This window comes from Lissotriton helveticus, chromosome 4_1 (assembly GCF_964261635.1).
Source record: "Lissotriton helveticus chromosome 4_1, aLisHel1.1, whole genome shotgun sequence".
Lineage (NCBI taxonomy): Eukaryota > Metazoa > Chordata > Amphibia > Caudata > Salamandridae > Lissotriton > Lissotriton helveticus.
Window position 1 is genome coordinate 700529259 of NC_136063.1, and position 12640 is coordinate 700541898.

General features: G+C 43.3%; 1 protein-coding gene across 1 annotated transcript in view; it reads right to left on the reverse strand.

The window, feature by feature from the left end:
- LOC144827301 (chloride channel protein C-like) overlaps positions 1 to 12640 on the reverse strand; it is a 602170-nt gene that overhangs the window by 386096 nt on the left and 203434 nt on the right. The window lies entirely within an intron of this gene.

Consider the following 12640-nt stretch of genomic DNA (forward strand, 5'->3'; position numbering starts at 1 on the left):
TTTTCTTGCCCTGCTGACGCCTTAGTCCTGAACTGATTCTTTTTTACCCACTGATGTATTGTTGTTTAGACTATTCACATTGTTGGCGCACCTTTTGATGTGTGCCCACTCGTGTTTCTTTATTTACCTTTGTGATTCTTTCTATTCTCTTTCCTCTTCTTTAGGTATTCATCACCTTATTGAATTGTATGCATTCTCAACCTTCATGACCTTATGTATTGTGATACATCATATGGAAAACAGTATTTTTAATCTAGTGCTGGCACTTTTCATCTTTATTTGTATATATTTAGTGACATCAACTACCTACTGTGATCAGCCAATTGTTGTGAATCCCGATGATGACACACTTATTCGCATAGGGTCAAAATGTCGTTGACATCCCAATGGCAGTGAAAAGACAATGTTTGATTATCTGTGTAGAACAACCTTTCGGTGAACTTTAATTTCTTACAAACGCTATACTCATGGATCTCTAAATAGCCCACCTCCATTTCTTCTTTTTTAGGTGTGATCACTTTTGCGGCCACTTTCATCACTAACCCCTTGTGTTCACTTTGTTCACTGAGCACCTAAATTAATTATTTAACTCGTATAAACCTCCAAACCTTTGTTATAATTTGAACATAAATCATATAATCATATTCTTTATTATCATAACATATGACAATGTATCATTTATGTACATTTATTATGCTCTTTACATTTAATGACTTACAGATGTACTTCGGGTATCTGACAAATGCTTTACACTATATACTGTGAGAAAAACCTGTTTGAACATTGTTGCCTTTAACTATGATTACCCCTGTCCAAGCTGGTCTACGGGTTGCTCCTGTGGTCTTATGTGCTCTGGTAGACTGGTGGCATCCTGTTAATTGTTTGCAAAAAGGATGCGGTTTGGAGGTCTAAACTTTGCTGCTTTTCCAGCACCCATCTGTTTGGTATGTAGTTTGAGGCTACAGCAGGACCACTCAGTTATTGTATCCAACCTCATAGAGCCTTTGAAAGACACAAGTTTCAAGGTTGCCTCACAGAAAAGATTTTTCCTCCAGAAAAGCTGCAAAGTCCTTAGGTAACCTAACCAACAGCATGCATCCACCCATGTTCACTCGTAGGTCGCCAGAGACAGTGCCATGGTCATACTCAGCAACATGGATACTTTGTAATTTTTTCCCATGTTTGTACCATTTGCCAGAGGATGACGACTGAAGACGTTGTTCAATTGCTTTTCTATGGGGGAGTTTTTATTTACCACATATCTTTTGATACCAATATAAATTTTCTTCATTTTGTGACACTTTTCTTTTTACGTTTAGCTTTAGGCATAAGTGCCACACACATTTTCCCTGTGGAAGATCTTGATGTCTGAACCAAATTATGAGTGGTAACTCAAGGAGTTTTGACATTTGTGGGTGCTGGGCTTTCTGATGAGCTCAGTCCGAGCTCAAATCAAGAATGTGGCTATTCGAGAGAAAATTCTTATATCTCTGCTTTTTCTGTATTTAAATACAGGCAACTGGAAGTTAAATTCACTGTATATGCAGATGATGTGTTACTATATGTGTCTAACCCACTAAATACGCTTCCTGCCTTTTTTCCGTTTATTAAATGAATATTCCTTGGTAACTGGATATAAATTCAATATAGAGAAATCAGAGGTGCTGCCAATAAATACGTACTGTCTCCCTGATATGTTTAAGCATACCGGTTTTACCTGGACTTCTAAACCCATCAAATGTTTAGGCATTCTTTATTCTACCACCTTTAAAGAAACCATTCAAATTAATTTAAAGCAGTTTAAGTTAAAAATTTCCAGTATGTCGCTTGCTTGATTTCCTCTGTTTTCATCTTGGTGAGGGAGCTTAGCTACAATTAAAATGATGGTGTTACCAATAATTAATTTTTATTTGTCCATGCTTCCTGTCAAACTCCCTCTTGCATTCATTAAGTATGTTAATTGTCTATTTCTATCTTTTTTATGGAACAAACGCAAATCAAGAATATCTCTATTTAGGCTTCAGCAGGCTAGGAATAATGGAGGGGTTCATTTTCCCGATCTCAGAATATATCACTCTGCTTTTTCTCTCAGGCAAATTTGAACTTCTTTTTCAGTTCCTTTTTTGGACGAATGTACAGCCTGGGGTCAACTGGAACAAGCTCATATTACCCCTTTTTCACTTATGGAGACGGTCCACATCTCCCAAACTCCTAGGACTCTCTTTTCACCCCTTCTTCTACATTCTCTCTCCGTTGTCACACCTTTACTCCTTAAGTCTAATCCTCTACTAGAGGGTTTTTTACAAACCCCGATATGGTACAATAAGCATATTAATTTAAATAATCGGGCCCTCTATTGGAAGGAATGGATTGATAAAGGAATAACAGTATTTGGCCATATAATTTAAAATAATTCTGTGTTTCAATTTAGGGACATCCGACTTAAAAACAATATTTCATTTTTTTATATGATTCAATATAACTGTTTTAGACCCACCATTCTTCAGCTTCATTCACAATCCTCCTCCTCATAAATCCATCAATTGCCTCCCATTTCTTCCATTGCTTTTTCCTCAAAGGCGAAGGCATCCCATATATACAAGCTTTTATGTCTTTCACCTAAATCTAAAAAAGATACACACCAACACACCACTTTCTGCTCTGCCACCGCTGCTAAAACTTTTATTTATTTTTATAATAGATTATACTATACTCCAACTCATTTACATCAGTTTCTCCTTATCACTGACATCAAATGTTGGTCTTGTGCCCAAGAAAATAGGGATTTTTTTGCATATATTGTTTGATTGTCCCCGAGTTTGTAGTTTCTGGTTACTAATTTGAGATAAGATTAATAACATATTTTCTACAGATAATACATTTACCATTGTTAATCTTTTCTTGGGTAGTATGTCTCCTCTATGGCATTCTAAAAAGACAATTGGGAAATTCATTGATTTGACGACAGCCTGGCTTTACAAATTATCACTTCCAATTGGAAAGACACTTCAAAAATTACTTCAATTGCTTGTGGAATTTACTATGTCATCATCACAGGTTAGACAGGGCCAATGTTACTACATTACCCTTAATGATTAAAAGATATCAGTTCTGCCTTCCTCTCACTTCATACCTATCCAGAACTGTTGTCCCTTCTAGACCTGTCTGCACCACTTTGGACACCCCATGAGGTAGACACTATTCCATTTGGTTATTCATGTATTAATATATGATTGCTAATTGTGTTAACTTAACCTTGCACCTAATCTGCTTCTTTTTCTCCTTCTCTTCTTTTCTTCTTTACTCTTCTCTCTTTTTTCTTCTCTCATCTCCATTCTTAATTTTTTTTTAATGCTACAGTTTTATATTTGTTTAGTTTTTTCGACTCTGGGCATTATGATTCCTCTGGCTGTTTATACTAAATTAATAGGCAAAAGAGTACTGAGTTCCCCAGGGAAAGGAAGAAGTATGGAGGTGTAAGGGAATGGAGACGGAACAGAAGCAGGGAACAGGGTGTTCCCTTGTTGGAACTAGGAGACCTCACACACCCAGAAATCTAGGTGTCAGGCTTCATCATCGATCTCCTGCTCCTCGTCAGACTAGCGCTGCAATGTCTGACGGGCGCCAAAGGCGCTCTTTGTTGGAGATCTTTTGTTCCAGCCAATGGTTTGAGTGCGTGTGAGGGGTCTGGTGAAGTGTAGTCGTGAAAGTATGGAGCTGGGGCGCCTCGCGTGTTGGGTAGGTTTTCCGCCCAGGCTGTCCACTGCTGCAGGTATCTTACCTTTCTGGACAGTCCCACGGGAACAGTCTGCGGGGCCCTTTAGGGTTGTTCTTAGGGTTCCCTTCTAGAGTAGAACCAGTTGGCCTACTCCCTGATTGACCCAGTGAGGTTGTATCTTTATAAATATATATTTTTTATTTATTTATTCACCTCTTTCACTGTGTAGTACTAAAAACTTGAGGTCCTGAAGAATTGCCAGATTGGCATGAAACATGTCGACCTTCTAGAGGGTTGAGTTAGCACACTGTAATTTAGGCAGTTCCCTTTCTCCCCTCTCACCCCTTTTAATAAGGGAGTCAGCCACCCGAATAAAAGTCCTGTGTGGACTGACTCACCCCCTTTTTTACCTCACTCCATACCTTCACGACTACACTTCACCAGACCCCTCACACGCACTCAAACCATTGGCTGGAACAAAAGATCTCCAACAAAGAGCGCCTTTGGCGCCCGTCAGACATTGCAGCGCCAGTCTGACGAGGAGCAGGAGATCGATGATGAAGCCTGACACCTAGATTTCTGGGTGTGTGAGGTCTCCTAGTTCCAACAAGGGAACACCCTGTTCCCTGCTTCTGTTCCGTCTCCATTCCCTTACACCTCCATACTTCTTCCTTTCCCTGGGGAACTCAGTACTCTTTTGCCTATTAGTTGTCTGGACATGTACTGTGGACCCCGTTAAATATTGTCCACCATTGGTTCACAATTTTTCTATTGTGTTTATACTAAATTGTCAATCCTTTTTAGGTATAATGTTCCACTGTCTTATATATTATGTTTACATAATGCTTGAGCAGTTGTATGTCATTTTACTCTGTATTGTTTCACAAATTTCTTCACTAAAGCATCTTTAACAAAAAAAAAAGAATGTAGCTACTCTTTCCCATTGCCCAACAGACTGATTCCCTGAAAGATTTATCACATATCCTTTTCGAGTTCGCAGGAAATCAAAGATCAGACCAATGATAAATCTAGGAAGTGCAATGTCTTTGTATTGTATCATCCCTTCAGAATTGAAGTTCTCTGTATTTTAAAAAAAGGTTATACTTAAGACAGACTGTTTAGTGAGATTAGGCCTAAATGCACTTACCCTTTTCTCTCCATATTTATTCCTCCCAGATATTCCTTAAATTCTTTTGAGACTACCAACTCTTGTAATTTTCTTTGCTCTCTTTTGAGCTATCTTCTACTTGGTCCTATTACAACTAGTATCATGGGAGTAAAGGGATATCCAAGCAGAGACCAACATGACCTGCCTTTTTTTAGCTATGTTTCAGGTTTCTACTTTTTAAGGCTGCCTTAAGCAGGTGTCAGCTTTTGGGTTGTATCAGGCCTCATAAATGGTATCTGCAGAGACAGTTGAGAGCCTACGAGGTCTAACAGAATCAGGCTGAAGTACCCCTTTGGGTATAATGAGGCTTTTTTCAAGATAGTGACCAGCTGCCTCAATTATCTCCACAGGCCCAGCCCTGTCAAGCCTTGAAAGGGGAACTGGAGCACCTTCATAGGTAATTTGGTGACCTTGGTACAACCAGTGATTTCACAATCCTTATGGCTGCACCACCAGTTGGGGCATGCTGTGGGGAGTGACAGGAAGAACTCCCGTAGGGGAGCAACATTGTTCCAGCAGGTGCATTAAACAGCTCGGAAGAGAAAAGTGAGACTTTTTTCAACCAGCAGTGAGGAGGAACAACTATACGAATGAGGAGGTTGGAGAACCTAGCTGCCATTTTACGGACATTGAAGAAGGTGGAAAAGGCATTGGTGAAACTGGAAGTATATTTCGAATGCATGGAGAAGAAGGTGAATGAGATCCAGTGTGCAGATGTTGCATTGGACTTGATGGTGTAGGTGCTTAAAGGCCAGGTAGAACATTTAGAGGCAGAGGTCACAGACTATGAGGACTTTAAAGTTAGGGTGTTTGATGCACCGCTGTCCCAAGAGGGCAAAGTGAAGACGAAAGAAAATGTTTGCAGGTCAACTAATAACAGAGATTTAGGGTTCCCTGATATCTTTCTGGATAATATGCTAACCATGACAATGCAGGAATTGTTAGGGGAACAATTGACACCAGTGGACTGTGACAGAAAGGAGGTGGTGCAGAGGGAATATAGGGTACCAGCTAAATTCCTTTGAATCACAGAGCTAAAGGATGGTGTGGTGGGACTGAGAGAAATTAACTGCTGGATATTCCTAGGAAAATTGCAAAAAACACAGTTGATGGACAGAATGTAGAACAATGTCATACATTCACCCCAGTACAAGGATCTGGGCCTAAATCCATCGTTTTTTTGCACTCCACACCACCCTGGGTTAGACACTGGCTATATGCAAATCAGCTCTGACCTTGTGCCTCATGGGAACAGTCCAGTCCGAACTACCAAGCCATGTCTTTCCCAGACCGGAATCAAGCATCCAAGGACCGGTTTCTGGCTATCAGCCTTCATCAGCCTGGATAGCTTGACTCCAGTGGTGTGGAGAGCCTGGGAATCACGTCTGAGCATACCCAGCCCACTTGGGGTGAAAATTGCAAAAAACACAGTTGATGGACAGAATGTAGAACAATGTCATACATTCACCCCAGTACAAGGATCTGGGCCTAAATCCATCGTTTTTTTGCACTCCACACCACCCTGGGTTAGACACTGGCTATATGCAAATCAGCTCTGACCCTGTGCCTCATGGGAACAGTCCAGTCCGAACTACAAAGCCATGTCTTTCCCAGACCGGAATCAAGCATCCAAGGACCGGTTTCTGGCTATCAGCCTTCATCAGCCTGGATAGCTTGACTCCAGTGGTGTGGAGAGCCTGGGACTCACGTCTGAGCATACCCAGCCCACTCGGGGGTGAAAATTGCAAAAAACACAGTTGATGGACAGAATGTAGAACAATGTCATACATTCACCCCAGTACAAGGATCTGGGCCTAAATCCATCGTTTTTTTGCACTCCACACCACCCTGGGCTAGACACTGGCTATATGCAAATCAGCTCTGACCCTGTGCCTCATGGGAACAGTCCAGTCCGAACTACCAAGCCATGTCTTTCCCAGACCGGAATCAAGCATCCAAGGACCGGTTTCTGGCTATCAGCTTTCATCAGCCTGGATAGCTTGACTCCAGTGGTGTGGAGAGCCTGGGACTCACGTCTGAGCATACCCAGCCCACTCGGGGTGAAAATTGCAAAAAACACAGTTGATGGACAGAATATAGAACAATGTCATACATTCACCCCAGTACAAGGATCTGGGCCTAAATCCATCGTTTTTTTGCACTCCACACCACCCTGGGTTAGACACTGGCTATATGCAAATCAGCTCTGACCCTGTGCCTCATGGGAACAGCCCAGTCCGAACTACCAAGCCATGTCATTCCCAGACCGGAATCAAGCATCCAAGGACCGGTTTCTGGCTATCAGCCTTCATCAGCCTGGATAGCTTGACTCCAGTGGTGTGGAGAGCCTGGGACTCACGTCTGAGCATACCCAGCCCACTCGGGGTGAAAATTGCAAAAAACACAGTTGATGGACAGAATGTAGAACAATGTCATACATTCACCCCAGTACAAGGATCTGGGCCTAAATCCATCGTTTTTTTGCACTCCACACCACCCTGGGTTAGACACTGGCTATATGCAATTCAGCTCTGACCCTGTGCCTCATGGGAACAGTCCAGTCCGAACTACCAAGCCATGTCTTTCCCAGACCGGAATCAAGCATCCAAGGACCGGTTTCTGGCTATCAGCCTTCATCAGCCTGGATAGCTTGACTCCAGTGGTGTGGAGAGCCTGGGACTCACGTCTGAGCATACCCAGCCCACTCGGGGTGAAAATTGCAAAAAACACAGTTGATGGACAGAATGTAGAACAATGTCATATATTCACCCCAGTACAAGGATCTGGGCCTAAATCCATCGTTTATTTGCACTCCACACCACCCTGGTTAGACACTGGCTATATGCAAATCAGCTCTGACCCTGTGCCTCATGGGAACAGTCCAGTCCGAACTACCAAGCCATGTCTTTCCCAGACCGGAATAAAGCATCCAAGGACCGGTTTCTGGCTATCAGCCTTCATCAGCGTGGATAGCTTGACTCCAGTGGTGTGGAGAGCCTGGGACTCACGTCTGAGCATACCCAGCCCACTCGGGGTGAAAATTGCAAAAAACAAAGTTGATGGACAGAATGTAGAACAATGTCATACATTCACCCCAGTACAAGGATCTGGGCCTAAATCCAACGTTTTTTTGCACTCCACGCCACCCTGGGTTAGACACTGGCTATATGCAAATCAGCTCTGACCCTGTGTGAGTGCAAAAAAACGATGGATTTAGGCCCAGATCCTTGTACTGGGGTGAATGTATGACATTGTTCTACATTCTGTCCATCAACTGTGTTTTTTGCAATTTCACCCCGAGTGTGCTGGGGATGCTCAGGCGTGAGTCCCAGGCTCTCCACACCACTGGAGTCAAGCTATCCAGGCTGATGAAGGCTGATAGCCAGAAACCGGTCCTTGGATGCTTGATTCCGGTCTGGGAAAGACATGGCTTGGTAGTTCGGACTGGACTGTTCCCATGAGGCACAGGGTCAGAGCTGATTTGCATATAGCCAGTGTCTAACCCAGGGTGGTGTGGAGTGCAAAAAAACGATGGATTTAGGCCCAGATCCTTGTACTGGGGTGAATGTATGACATTGTTCTACATTCTGTCCATCAACTGTGTTTTTTGCAATTTCACCCCGAGTGTGCTGGGGATGCTCAGACGTGAGTCCCAGGCTCTCCACACCACTGGAGTCAAGCTATCCAGGCTGATGAAGGCTGATAGCCAGAAACCGGTCCTTGGATGCTTGATTCCGGTCTAGGAAAGACATGGCTTGGTAGTTCGGACTGGACTGTTCCCATGAGGCACAGGGTCAGAGCTGATTTGCATATAGCCAGTGTCTAACCCAGGGTGGTGTGGAGTGCAAAAAAATGATGGATTTAGGCCCAGATCCTTGTACTGGGGTGAATGTATGACATTGTTCTACATTCTGTCCATCAACTGTGTTTTTTGCAATTTCACCCCGAGTGTGCTGGGGATGCTCAGACGTGAGTCCCAGGCTCTCCACACCACTGGAGTCAAGCTATCCAGGCTGATGAAGGCTGATAGCCAGAAACCGGTCCTTGGATGCTTGATTCCGGTCTGGGAAAGACATGGCTTGGTAGTTCGGACTGGACTGTTCCCATGAGGCACAGGGTCAGAGCTGATTTGCATATAGCCAGTGTCTAACCCAGGGTGGTGTGGAGTGCAAAAAAACGATGGATTTAGGCCCAGATCCTTGCACTGGGGTGAATGTATGACATTGTTCTACATTCTGTCCATCAACTGTGTTTTTTGCAATTTCACCCCGAGTGTGCTGGGGATGCTCAGACGTGAGTCCCAGGCTATCCACACCACTGGAGTCAAGCTATCCAGGCTGATGAAGGCTGATAGCCAGAAACCGGTCCTTGGATGCTTGATTCCGGTCTGGGAAAGACATGGCTTGGTAGTTCGGACTGGACTGTTCCCATGAGGCACAGGGTCAGAGCTGATTTGCATATAGCCAGTGTCTAACCCAGGGTGGTGTGGAGTGCAAAAAAACGATGGATTTAGGCCCAGATCCTTGTACTGGGGTGAATGTATGACATTGTTCTACATTCTGTCCATCAACTGTGTTTTTTGCAATTTCACCCCGAGTGTGCTGGGGATGCTCAGACGTGAGTCCCAGGCTCTCCACACCACAGGAGTCAAGCTATCCAGGCTGATGAAGGCTGATAGCCAGAAACCGGTCCTTGGATGCTTGATTCCGGTCTGGGAAAGACATGGCTTGGTAGTTCGGACTGGACTGTTCCCATGAGGCACAGGGTCAGAGCTGATTTGCATATAGCCAGTGTCTAACCCAGGGTGGTGTGGAGTGCAAAAAAACGATGGATTAAGGCCCAGATCCTTGTACTGGGGTGAATGTATGACATTGTTCTACATTCTGTCCATCAACTGTGTTTTTTGCAATTTCACCCCGGATATTCCTAGGAAGCACTTGAAATGTGGCATATCTTCCTTCCTGTTGTATCCTGTGCACCTGTGGGTTATGACTAAGGACAAGGATCATTTGTATTCCCAAGAAGAGGCAGCAAACTCATCTTTGAACATTATACCAGAAGAAGTTACAGACAGAGGACTTTTCGTTTTGGCTGGAGACCTCTGTTATATTTCCTAAGTCTCTCTCATATCATGCAAGGCCTTGATGGGGCAAAGAAGAGAAGGAAGAGTAAATAGATGTTATCACTTGCTTTTATCTTTCTCCTTTTCCTTCCTATATGACCCTTTCCTTCTTTTACCTGTAACTTTCCTTCCCTTATTTCCCCTCTACCCTCCTTCCACTCCCATTTTTCATTTGCTGGTTAGAAGTTAATAATGCGTATCCACAGTTTCAAGCTTTTCAAAGGGTATTTTTCAGTTCTGAGATTTGTGAAGGATGGATTGATGGAGTGAGGACGCATAACATTTTTACTTCCTGCTACCTCAGCCATCTTGGGAGTACAAAATCAAAGCAAAGAAGCAATCTCAACCAGAAAATGTTTCTAGCATTTATTCCTGGGTAGTAGTATCTCATTGTGGGCCGAATGTCTTCCAAGTCTCTTTCACTACGCCTCGGAATCAAATTCAATGTACTTAGATTAATGGATCCTCCACACAAAAACATCAGCTATTTCAGGAAGGTGGGGATTCTTTTCTGATGGTTCTTTTTGCATTTCATCAGAATGCTCAAGTAGGGGGTTTTCAGTTAGAAGCCAAATCCCTGAGCAGAGGAAATGGATGCATTCGTGAAAGACTTGTTAGGAAGTCTGATATATCCTTCTTTAGTGAGCATGTGATCCAGGGTCAAGGAAACACGTCTCTCCCCAACATTTATGGGTTAGATGAGGCCAGAAGAAGGTAGACATCAATCGTCAGCTAACACTGAAGAAGTAGTGAATTTTCTAGGTCACCTAGCCTCAAAAGGAAAAGCTTAGGTATAAGGCAACGTAGCGAGAGCCACCATGTCAGAACATGACACACTTGGGTTTCTTCAGCAAGGGATTATACTTCGGTTAAATGTCCCCCTAAGTTTCCCACCCCCTTGCCCTTCTAACATATTCAGTATTTTAAAATATTTCTAAGCAGACCATTTTAATCCAACTGACACCAGTTCATTCAATTGGATACTTCAAGGTCCCAGAAGCTCACTACCGCCTGCGATGTCCTGCGGGTTTCCATGATGTCTTCTTCCATCTTTATCTACATTGAGCTTGTTGGGACTGCCTACACCCATCCACACCAGCATGTTCAGCACCTACCTTACGTTTACAAAAAGACAAGGGAACCCAAAAGGTATGCCATAGGGACCTTGGGCAGTATCATTTTACACAGGACAGTGGTCCCTATTTATGGACAGAATAATGTACAGAAACAATAATCATACACCTGATAAGTGATATGTCTTTTGTCCAGCCGGACAAGAAATTTATTTTTAGCGTTCTAGTGAATAAAGCACGATGTGAGAACCAATTAATAACAAGTGGGCACAGCCATGACCCACAACATTCAAGACAGAACAACGAAAAAATGGCCAAAAGGGCAAAGCAAAAATCTGTCTGTATACTTGTAGTCAGTGTTACAGACTCAAATTCTTATAAACACACCATCGCATTTTACAATATTGCATTATCATATTGCATATGGGGTTTTGTGGTCGACGACGTTTCAATGCCTTTTTTAGATGTAGGGCATCATCAGGACAAGAAATTTCATCATTGTTGTCTTACACATCAATTATTTACACTATGCCTTTTATCGCATTACTTCACATACAAGGATTACATGGGAGGAAAAGGGGGAGGAAGAACAAGAGATATACATGAATTTAGGCATGTTTTTCAAAACTTTGAGAGTCAAGTGATGTGATAGAAACGGCGAGTGAAGAGGTGTTTGTTTAAAATTACAAGTGAAAAGTTTAAGGCGAGTCGATTAATAACGGCGCGGAGTGTCCATGAGGTCAGGGGAACAATGATATACATGAAGTTTGGATCTAGTGAGGTGATAGAAACGGCGAGTGAAGAGGTGTTTGTTTAAAATTCCAGTGAAAAGTTTAAAAACTGATTAAAAAACGGCGCACGGTGTCCGCGAGGTCAAGAGAACATTGTGATAGTGAGCCACTGAATTGAAGGTACTTATTCTTTACCGAGAGGCTTTCGGACTCTGAGTCCTGGATCAAACGATGTGGCCGATGAGGCGGCTCTATACCGTGGTGAATTATTAAGTGCACTGGTGAGGGACGAGTGTACGTGACTAGGTAAACACAGTGACTAGATATTCGTTCTAACCCGCAAACCGAGGATTCGCGATGGGGTTGAGAATGGGGGCAGGCAATTCAAGGAAATAAACCTATGTGCGTGCTTTCTTGCGGGCTCAGGAATTCTTATAAAAATATGTGGCTGGATATGCTTTCTGGGGAGAGAAAACATTTTTTTTTAAATAATATCGGGGCGCCCGTGGTGGCCGAGGCCGGGAGTGAGAAGTGCTAGGTATAAGCATATTTACCATTCGAGCCGCGTCCAGAGCATGAAAGTAAGTGTCTGGATCCGCTTGAGTACGAGCGTGGTAGCTCAATCTAAAAAAGGGGGGGAAGGTGGAGGCTGGTTAGCAGACTCAGAGGCAGCGTACCATGTCGTTCGCTGTAATTAATGAGAAAAGGGGGAAAATAAACTTACTTCAAAAGGCCGGGGGCACTATGGCAAATGCAGCAGTCCAATGGATACTGCCTCTGTGCCGGTGGAGCAGTATATCAGGCCATGCGGGCTACAGACAGCGAAGA